This window comes from Nicotiana tomentosiformis, chromosome 1 (genome assembly GCF_000390325.3).
Source record: "Nicotiana tomentosiformis chromosome 1, ASM39032v3, whole genome shotgun sequence".
Lineage (NCBI taxonomy): Eukaryota > Viridiplantae > Streptophyta > Magnoliopsida > Solanales > Solanaceae > Nicotiana > Nicotiana tomentosiformis.
The window spans coordinates 100895685-100907481 of NC_090812.1; the positions used below are offsets into that span (position 1 = coordinate 100895685).

Genomic DNA, 11797 nt, shown 5'->3' on the forward strand with positions numbered 1-11797 from the left:
CGGAACAGTCTCTCTGCCCTTCCAAGGTAGGGATAAGGCTGCGTACATCTTATCCTTTCTAGACCCCACTTTTGGTAATTCGCTTTGGCAAGTTGTTGTTGTTCGTTCTTCACATGATTTGGAGATAAGAGTATATACTCTATATAACATACTGTGAAACATGCCCTTTTAATCGGATAAATAAACAAAGAGTAAACTTGATCAAGGCAATTTGAGAAGGGAAAAAGCAAAAAGGAAAAAAATTCCGTTACCGGGAATCGAACCCGGGTCTCCTGGGTGAAAGCCAGATATCCTAACCGCTGGACGATAACGGAAGGTTGTTGCAATTGTTTCCAACAAACACTTTTATACCTGAATAGGCCAAAAAGAATAAAATGTAAACCGAAAGAAAGAATGATTGATCTAGTTGTTTATAATAATGGCAGTGTAATTTAACTAGTTGTTTATAACAGCGTAATTTAACTAGTTGCTTATAATAATACAGTTGGTCTATGGTACAACTTTATTCAATTTCATACTTGGTTTATTATCATGTGTGGAAAAAAAAAAAATACTTGGCATGAGGCAATAATAAACTAAGGAAAATAATAATTATCAATATCTAAACATTTTGAAAATGAAAGTTATGTTGCATATAAAAATATGAGATAAAACATAAATAATCTTGAATTTATCTCTTAAAAGTTTAAAAAATTAATTTAAACACTTTCTTATAATGCTGAATTCAGAACTATAAATATGTAGAAATGTATTTGCATTCGATGTATATGCCAAGCAAAAATGTTTCTGTAAAGTTTATCACTAAGCCATGGTAAACTTATATATGTATATATTCATACTTTAATTTATCACTCAATCATAGTAGATTAACATAGTTTGGTGCATGCATCCGGATTCGCGTAAATTCTTTCTACAATATTTAGAACAACTGATAGATAGTACCAAGAGATAATTAACAATAAACTGATAATAATTTAATGACACTTATGTCATTTATATGATCTTAAAAAAAAATGATAAGTCAAAAGCCACGTTAGCTCAATTCTCAATTTGTGATTGAATTGAGCGGATCGTACAGATAAAATCGTTACATGATTTTACTATAATAAACATACTGAATATCTTGTTGAGCAGATAAAAGTTATAAAGAGGTGAATTATTTTTTAATATATAAAAGTGCTTGTATTTATCCTCGAGGTTATGATTTATAAATGAGTGAATTCTCTTTAAGTTTTTTCTCACATTTTTAACGGAAGAGTATGAAATTTAACTGGATCAATAGTGGCGGATTGGATTGCAATTTGAACTCTTTTGAGTTGTGATATAGTTAATCTTGTTAATGTATAACTCATGTATTTCTGCGTTGTATACTTTTTTTTTACTGTCCTTTTATATCATATTCCACTTAAAATCTGAATGATACTCACTTCAGTCCTTTTTATCTGTTCAATAACAAAGTTAGGCCAGAGAATGCTTTTTACTTTTAAAAACCAAAGACATGAATTACTTTTTTAACTACTTCGAGAAAGCTCATACTATTCATTTAAGGAAGAGATGAGAGTAACCTAATTAACATCTTTGTAATTAATGTTATTAAATATTCTTTCGTTATATGCGTTCAAACTTTGAATGACATATGAAAAAGGACAGAAATGAATATGACCGAATTGATATACATTGGGTCATTTTAATTGATTTTTTTTGGTTGTTTTCACTCAAATTAAGAAACTCACATTTTAACATTAATTAATAATAAAGTTGACCCTTATTAACCTTTAGTATTACTTTAATGTGTTCTTTGAAAAAAAAATAAATACTCAAAGATTTTTTATTCCAAGGATAACTTTAGAAAAAAGAAGTTAAATCCTTCTTAATATCTGAAAAAATTAAATTAAATATTATGAACTACAAGAAAAAGGAAAAAAAAATTAAAGTAATTAAAATGGACATGAGGGAATAGTATATGTAAGTATTTATTTCAATAGTAAGGAGGTAAATGCGGATAAGTTTTTCCAGGAAAGTCCTATTCATGAATTTCCCAACACTTGTCAAGCGCCTCAGATTTCCAGTCGAATTTACTTGTGATATTATTAAATATTTAAATTAATTGACTTATAAGGAGATTACATTTTGAGGAGAGTAATCAGTAGATTGACAGTCCGATGACAAAAACACAAAACTAAATTCAAATATCTTCTTAAGTAAAAAAGTCATTGCAGACGCCGAGGTTGAAACTGATATTAAAGTGTACAGTGCATGAAATACATGCGCTATACGTTAACGAGATAACTGACCCCATTAACATATAGTGCATTTATTTCATGCGCTATATATAAAATTGTTCACCCTTTATGTTAACACTTATTTTGGTCACTTGAGTTTAAAATATCATTATTTTAGTTCCGGATTCTTGTTTTAATACCTTGGAACAATTTTCTTTTAACATTAACATTATGTATTTTTGGAAAAAGATTCTCTTATTATCAGCAAAAAGCCAAAAATAGGCTTAATAACAAAAGAAGTATTTGAGTATTTCCTACCATTCGAATAATTAAATGTCATCTCTAAACTTGACTGACATTGACCACTAACCGCAGCCCTTAGGGTCTGTCTTTTGTCTATTTTAGGAACATCTACTGGTACTTTATATTGAATCTAATACATTATTAAGGTTGTATCTGGAAATACAAGACTATTCATTGATACAGGTATCATCATATCAATGCAGTTAGAAAGGGGTAGTTAGATATAGCTCCACCCAATGTCACGTCAAATCAAATACTATTAACCAGCAAACAAGGGGTGTAGGCACCTTATACCATGCGATATTACGGGACACCGCTTGGTTAAATATTTTCAATAGATATTTATAAGAAAAATAAAAATATTGGGAGACGCATAGAAAATAACACCCTTGTAATTATAGTAATTTATTCATTTGTCCATTTTTTCAAATTATGATACCACCTATGTAAAATTCCATATATGCCACTGGCCAGAAAAGTTACCCTAACTTTTATCCATTACAACAACAACAACATACTGAGTATTATCCTACACTGTGGGATCTGAGAAGGATAGTGTGTATACACAGTGGCGGATCCACCCTTTAGGATGGGGTGGTATGGCACCCGCTAGGTTGGTAAAATTATCATATATTTATATAGAAATGTTCTTAATCTAGGTTCAATATTTGATCCTGCTACCCCCAGTCACAAACTAAACAAATGTGCCATGGCTGGTAGACCTTTTTAAAAACTTTTCTCGTGTGGAAAATTCAAATTCGAATTTATCTTGAACCTTATTTGACTTTTTCTTTTGTATTTTTTATTTTCTTTGTCCCAGTTATTATTATTTTTGGCTACCTCCTAATTTTCTATTTGTTGTTTAATATTTTTTATATTTTTTCCCTCTATTCTATTATTTTATCTGTGATCTTTAGCAAGAACACTCAAAAGAGAGCCTCCAAAATTTAAAAATTTCATAAAATAACTCTTAATCACAAATATTTTAGTTTTTTTCTTTCAAAATCAAAAAACTTGGGTCTTGATCGGAATTTTGGATTGAGATAAAATTTAATTTTTGTAATTTCTTTTTTCTATTATAACATATAAATTTGTGCTATTCTATGATTCTCAAATACAACTTAAATCCCTTTATGATTAATATTTCAAGCATTGCCTAAAAAAATATGAGATTTATGATTTTAAGTTTTGGGAGCTTGTAGTTTATCTAGTTCTGTATTTACCTATGGGGAATAATTTATCTATTGAAAATATTTTCTTATTTTTCTTATTCTGATTGATGGAATTCCCTTATGAAGATGTTATTTTACTTGTCCACATTTATTTTTAGCATACAAAAAAGATGCATTTTCTTAGTGAAAATATTGATTTTACTTGTATTTTTAATAATAAATGTATGATTCCTTCTTTAAAATGCTTATTACATTTGCTTAGATGTAATTTTCATACAAAAAAAAATAACATACCCAATGAAATCTCACAAGTAGAATCTGAAAAAGAGATGTAATTTTTATATTTGCAAATAAAAAATACCTATTAAATTGCCCGAATAAACTAAACAAAATAAACCTAACAAATATTTCGAACAAACTCTATATTGGTTATTACAATGTGTACATTACAGGAAATTGTGGCACCCGCCACCTTCAAATCCTAGATCCGCCTCTGGTACGCATACCTTACCCCTACCATGTGAAAATAGAGAGGTTGTTTCCAGTAGACCCTCGGCTCAGAAAAGTATAAGCACCATATTAATGAAAATATAGACAAGGAGAGACAGTACCAAAAAGCCATATAAAAGCAGAATAAAAATAACAAGATAGTAAGGTGATCAACAATGAAAGAAAACAACGATTAGTCATAAAAATCTATTACCAACAGAAAGCGAGACTGTGTGCCAATACTACTGTTATGAACACTCTAGACTACCTACTCTACTACCCTAATCCTCGACCTTCATACCTTCCTATCAATGGTCATGTCCTCTGTCAGCTGAACTTGCGCCATGTCTTGCCTAATCACCTCTCCCCACCTCTTCTTTGGCCTACCTCTACCTCTCCGTAGGCCCTCCAATGTCAACCTCTCACACCTCCTCACCGGGGAGTCTGTTCTCCTCCCCCTCACATGACCAAACCACCTAAGCCGCGTTTCCAGCATCTTGTCCTCAATAGGGACTACACCCACCTTGTCGCGAATAACCTCATTTCTGATCCTATCTAGCCTGGTGTGCCCGCACATCCATCTTAACATCCTCATCTCTGCTACCTTCATCTTCTGGACATGAGCGATCTTGACTGGCCAACACTCAGCCCCATACAACATCGTTGGTCTGACCACTAATCTGTAGAACTTACCCTTAAGTTTTGGTGGCACCTTCTTGTCACACAAAACACCGGAAGCGAGTCTCCATTTCATTCATCCCACCCCAATACGATGTGTGACATCTTCATCTTCTCCCCACCCCCTGAATAATAGACCCAAGGTACTTAAAACTTCCTCTTCTAAGGATGACTTGCGAGTCCAGCCTCACCCCCATTCCCCTCCTTGAGTCTCGCCACTGAACTTACACTCCAAGTATTCTGTCTTGGTCCTGCTCAACTTGAAACCTTTAGATTTCAGGGTTTGCCTCCATACCTCTAATTGCGCGTTCACACTGTTTCGCGTCTCGTCAATTAATACAATATCATCTGCAAATAGTATGTGCCATGGCACTTCCCTTTGGATATGACATGTCAGTACGTCCATTGCCAGAGCAAAAAAAAAAGGCTGAGTGCCGACCCCTGATGCAACCCCATCATAATCGGAAAATGGTCCGAGTCCCCACCCACCATCCTCACTCGGGTCTTTACTCCATCATACATGTCCTTAATCAACCTAACATAGGCAACATGTAAACCTCTAGCTTCCAAACATCTCCACAAAACCTCCCTCGGAACGTTATCGTACGCCTTTTCTACGTCGATGAACATCATATGCAAGTCCTTTTTTTTTTCCCTATACTGCTCCATCAATCTCCTAACAAGGTGGATGGCTTCTGTAGTCGAACGCCCCGGCATAAACCCAAACTGGTTCTCGAAAATAGACATACTACTCCTCCTCACCCTTAGCTCTACCACTCTCTCCCACACTTTCATAGTATGGCTAAGTAGCTTGATACCCCGATAGTTATTGCAATATTGGATATCACCCCTTGTTCTTGTATATACGAACTATCGTGCTCCACCTCCACTCTTCGGGCATCTTCTTTGTTCTAAAAATGACATTAAATAACCTAGTGAGCCACTCCAAGCCTGCCTTGCCTGCACTCTTCCATTACTCTGTCAAAATTTACCTGACACAGTTCGAATTTTGAGACTTAAATTTTAATTTTAATTGCAAGTTCGAATTTAGAAATTCATAAAAAGTATTATGAGTCATAATAATTAATAATTTAAAATATTAAAAGATAAATAAAAAGTACGGTAAATAAAATTTGTTTAACTCTTAAAATCCAAACGATCACATAAATTGGAACTGATAGAGTACTAATTAGTAACTTAGTAAAGATATTAAGATCGGTTCATTGTGTAGTTCAAATATTTAACTACGAGTAGTTTATGTCCAACTCAATACTCTATAAGGCAGTTGTTGAAAGTGAGTTTAAGTCTTAATGAGGTTGACTTTAGTTTAATGTAACTATAAGTAAACTCCTATATTGATGACTATTAAGTCCTAAGTTGAACAGCCTGTTATCACAAGTTAAACTGTATTATATAGAATCAATATATACTGACTTGAATATTTTGAGAATTCATCACTAGTCATTCATATAGAGGTTAATGCAACAAGAGGCCAGGCTGCACACAATGTCACATCTAATCAAAAAATCAAGTGGAAGAGTTTACCCTAACCAAACAGATAAGGTCTGGATGTTTCTTACGTTTGTCTTTACCTGATTTAACATTCAACAAGAGGGAGAAGTGCCTGAGCTCGTGGGCTTGTTGGAAAGTTACTGTTATAGGAATGTTTTAAAACAGATGTTATGCCCCCAAAGGCCCAAACCCAATTACTTATCATCTTTAGACTTTAGAATTGTGGCCAATGTTTGCCTGCTATTGATGGGTCACATTATACCCTAAGGCCACGTGAAAGTAACGTTCATGTTCCCTGTTAGCTTATTTATAAGCTCCTTCTGGCACGGCTTTCTACATATGTTTTATAAATAGTAGTGGTTAGGCGGGCTTCCACATATCTCCATTAATTTCATACAGTAGCATGTCAAAATTTTTAATAAGAGATGTCAAAATATAAAAAAATAAATCGATAAAAAATTTAACGAGTGTCAATATATAATCATAAAGAAAAAAATTATCTAACTATTTAGTGCGATTTTGGTATCTGTAATTATGGCCAATATTTTAGCTAATGGAATCCATCTCACATAAGTATAAGTATCTTTGCAAAGTGTAGACTTTGTTGACAATATTTTTTGGGACCCAAAAATATTGCATTGTGTGGTGAACATCATTTGCACAAGTTGTATCTCTTCTTTTACACCTAAGATGCCAAGACTTTTTTACCTATAAAAGGGAAGGTCATTAGTTCATTTTACACGTACCAACAAGACTTGAGTCTTCATTTCTTGTTTTTTCCTTTCCTCCTTTATTAAGAGTGTTTTATATGAGAGTTAAGTGTTGAGAAACACTTGTGTGAACCCTTTCTTTGGAGTGATCTTGTGAGGTTATTCTCTTAGGGTATTTGGGATTAATTAGAGTATTTACTCTAATTTGGTACTCTCTCTTATTGTTATAGTGAAATTGCTTCTCTCCGCTTGTGGACGTAGGTCACACTAACCGAACCACGTTAAATTGGTGTCTTCTTTATCTGCTTTAATTGTCGTTGTTATCAACTTCCATTGTCTTTGTTATTGTTATTATAATATTGTTTGGCTAAATTCCGCACTACCCGAATTTTCGATTCTAACAAATTAGTATCAGAGCTGGATCTAACCGGGTTAGTTTCAATAGCCAAAATGACTCTAACAAAGACCTATGTTGAGAAATTTGACCGAATTGCAAACTTTGGAATGTGGCAATTAAAGATGGAAGATATCCTAATTCAGGATGGCTTAGACTGGGCGTTGCAAGGAAAGGAGAAGAAACCAGATAAAATGACAGGACGAGGAGTTTGCCATCATAGATAAAAAAGCAAAATCAGGTATCATCTTAAATCTGTCAAATGAGGTTTTACGTGAAGTTTCTGTAGAAACCACAACCAAAGGCATGTGAGAAAAATTAAAAACCTTATATATGAAGAGGACGGTGAAAAATAGATTTTAGCTGAAGCAGAAGCTTTATACAATTCGTATGGGTGAAGGTACCTCTATTCTCTCTCATCTTGACACCTTTGATTCCATTCTTATGGATTTGAGTAATATAGATGTTAAAATTAAAAATGAGGATCAAGTCGTGTTACTGCTTTGTTCTCTACCCCCATCTTTTAAGCATATAAGAGATACTATGCTTTATGCAAAGGATAATATCTCTTATAAGGATATTAAATCTATCTTAAAATCAAAAGAACATATAGATAGTGATATTACTGGGGAAGCTAGTGGAATTCAAGCGGAAGTTGGCTTATTTGTTAGGGGCAAATCCGACTCCATATCCAGATACAAAAATTTAGAGTGTCGCTATTGCCATAAGAAATGTCACATTATCTCTTAATGCTATAAACTGAAAAATAAAGAAAAGCATAAAGAAAAAAAATGAGCACAAAAGTACTGACACCGCCGAAGCTAGCGTAGCAACTGATGAGATTGAGGCAACTATATTTTTAGCAACTGAAACTAGTTTCATATTAGATAATGAGTGGATTTTAGATTCCGGTTGTTCATATCATATGTGTCATGGCAAGGACTTGTTTTCTACATATGATTCAGTTGCAGGTGAAGTTGTCCAATTGGGTAACAATATTACTTATAACGTTATTGGCAAAGGTACAATTAGGATCAGAATGCACGATGGTGTGGTGAGAACTCTCACCGATGTTAGATATGTTCCTGAGTTGAAGAAAAATCTCATATCTTTGGGCACTTTAGAATCCCTTGGGTGCAAATTCACTGGTGAAGGTGGAGTTCTAAAAATTTTTCAAGGTACTCTTGTGATCATGAAAGCACACAGATCTGATTCGTTGTATACTTTATTGGGCTCCACTGTTATAGGCCATACTACAGTTTCAGTATCAGACAACTTGTCTGATTTTGATGGCATTAAATTTTGACTGGGACTTTTGCAGAGAAGGTGGAGCAAACTTACTATATCAGCCAAAATTAGGCCAATGTGGAGATTTGTAATTATGGCCAATATTTTGGCTAATGGGGTCCATCTTACATAAGCATAAGTATCTTTGCAAAGTGTAGACTTTGTTGGCAATATTCTTTGGGACCCAAAAATATTGCATTGTGTGATGGATATAATTTGCACAAGTTGTATCTCTTCTTTTACACCTAAGAGGCCAAGACTTTTTTTCCTATAAAAGGGAAGGTCATTAGTTCAATTTACACACACCAACAAGACTTGAGTTTTCATTTCTTGTTTCTTCATTTTCTCCTTTATTAAGAGTGTTTTGTATGAGAGTTAAGTGTTGGGAAGCATTTGTGTGAACCCTTTCTTTGGAGGTGATCTTGTGAGGTTATTCTCTTAGGGTATTTGGGATTAATTAGAGTATTTACTCTAATTTTGTACTCTCTCTTATTGTTATAGTGAAATTGCTTCTCTCCGCTTGTGGACGTAGGTCACACTAACCGAACCACGCTAAATTGGTATCTTCTTTATCTGCTTAAATTGTCGTTGTTATCAACTTCCATTGTCTTTGTTATTGTTATTATAACGTTGTTTGGCTAAATTCTGCACTACCCGAATTCCCGATCCTAACAGTATTTATTGACACCCCTTGAATACATGTGACTCCGCAACTAATTTTATGAGGTACTTGTTATCTCCCACATTACTCAATAAGATTTTGACAAATGAGAAAAATCACTTAATATTTTTACCAATTAAACATGAAACCTTATGATTTTTAACTCACATCAATAATCACCAAGTCACACCTTAAATGCATACGGCCTTCTAACATTTCCACTGTCACAATATAATTAGTTAACTCTGTATATTATGGAAACTACCAACCTTTTAAATGTTTTGGGAGATGGGTGAGCCATGACGGAGAGAGAAAGTAAGCTGTGGAAAGGTTTTTGATAAGATTTGACTCGTACATTTTTATTGTATACATGATGCAATTATAACCATTAGACTGCAACGATAATCTCGTTAAGAATTTCTTCTTGAAATGGTTAGTCAAATTAAAGAATTAATTATTAGTTTGATAAGAATTTTATTTTATTTTTCCAGTCGGAGTCAGATTTAGTATTGAAGTGAATTCATATTAATAAATTACAGGCATTAAACAAACATTTGGTTGGTTAGATATCAGATTGATGGGATTTTTTCCTGTCCAAATCTCACATTTATTTATGAAAAGCAAGCTAACATTATGTCACGACCCAAAATTCCCACTTTCGGATCGTGATAGCGCCTAACATTTCACTTGCTAGGCAAGCCAACGTTAAAATAATATTACCCATTTTAAAATAATTTTTAAATTTATTAATAATAAAGAAACAAATGCGGAAGTAAGGTCTGAAATATAGTGAATAATCCATAAAAATAACGGCGTTTAAATACCATCCCAGAATTGGTGTCACAAGTGCACGAGTTTCTAAAATAATAAAAATAAAGGTCTAAATAAATTAAAGTTGTCTGGAAATAAACACACAGCAAAGGTACAGTAGACGGGGACTTCAGAACTGCGAACGCCGTGCAGTTATACCTCAAGTCTCCTCTGAGTAGCTGAAATCCGAGCAAGTCTATGGTACGCCGCTGGGACCAACTCCGAAATCTGCACAAGAAGTGCAGAGTGTAGTATCAGTACAACCGACCCCATGTACTGGTAAGTGCTGAGCCTAACCTCGACGAAGTAGTGACGAGGGTAAGGCGATTCACTTACATTAATCTGTACGCAATATTAGTAACAACATCAATAATAGAAATAAATCAAGTAACTCATTTATAATGGTTGAAGCCAACTCAGCAGTTATAACCAATTATCATTTTCATAAATTTTGTTGCATCGTGCAACCCACTCTCACAATATATTCACATTCAATTTTGTTGCAGCGTGCAACCCGCTCTCCCAATATTTTTCTTTTAATCAAGTATGTCATATATTTATTTCAATCAAGTATATATATAGACTTTTAAATAAGTCTGTTACGGCGTGCAATCCGATCCCCCAATATTGACTTTTCAATAAGTCTATTGCGGCGTGCAACCCGATCCTCCAATATGGACTTTTAAACAAGTCTGTTGCGGCGTGCAACCCGATCCTCCAATATGGACTTTTAAACAAGTCTGTAGCGGCGTGCAACCCGATCCTCCAATATTAACTTTTTAACATGTCTATTGCGGCGTGCAACCCGATCCTCCAATATGGACTTTTAAACAAGTCTATTGCGGCGTGCAACCCGATCCTCAAATATGGACTTTTAAACAAGTCTGTTGCGGCGTGCAACCCGATCCTCCAATATGGACTTTTAAACAAGTCTGTTGCGGCGTGCAACCCGATCCTCCAATATGGACTTTTAAACAAGTCTGTTGCGGCGTGCAACCCGATCCTCCAATATATTCATTTCAATCAACTCTGTTGCGGCGCGCAATCCGCTCCTCCAATATATCCATTTATCAATTCTTATAGAATAAATTGTCCCAATAAATGCAACAATTAATATAAAATTTTAAAACAACAAGCATTCAAATTATGAAACAAGCAATGGCAATTAGCAATCTATTATGAAAATCGGCGAGAAAACAGATAGTTTAATATTTAATATGCTAAATGTCATGTAGTAATTAATACACATAAAACAAATAGCATGTAACAATTATTGCAGGAATTCAAGAATTAATATTTGTCAAGGAATATGAAAGAAATAATTATTATAACAATTAATTCGTGTCTTAGAACAATTTATGATTTTTAAATAATTATGCAAATAATTAATTTGACGACGTATAGACACTCGTCGCCTCGCCTATACGTCGTTCACATGCATTTTACATAACAAATAATTTAAGGGTTCTATTCCCTCAAGTCAAGGTTAACCACGACACTTACCTCGCTATGCAAATTCCAATAAATTACTCGACCATAGCTTTTTCTTTTAAATTTGT

At 34.0% G+C, this 11797-nt stretch overlaps 1 non-coding gene across 1 annotated transcript; it reads right to left on the bottom strand.

Moving 5' to 3' along the window:
• Window positions 1–242: 242 nt before the first annotated feature.
• On the bottom strand, window positions 243–314 carry TRNAE-UUC (transfer RNA glutamic acid (anticodon UUC)). The gene has a single exon. It is a non-coding gene; the product is annotated as a tRNA-Glu (tRNA).
• Window positions 315–11797: the final 11483 nt, after the last annotated feature.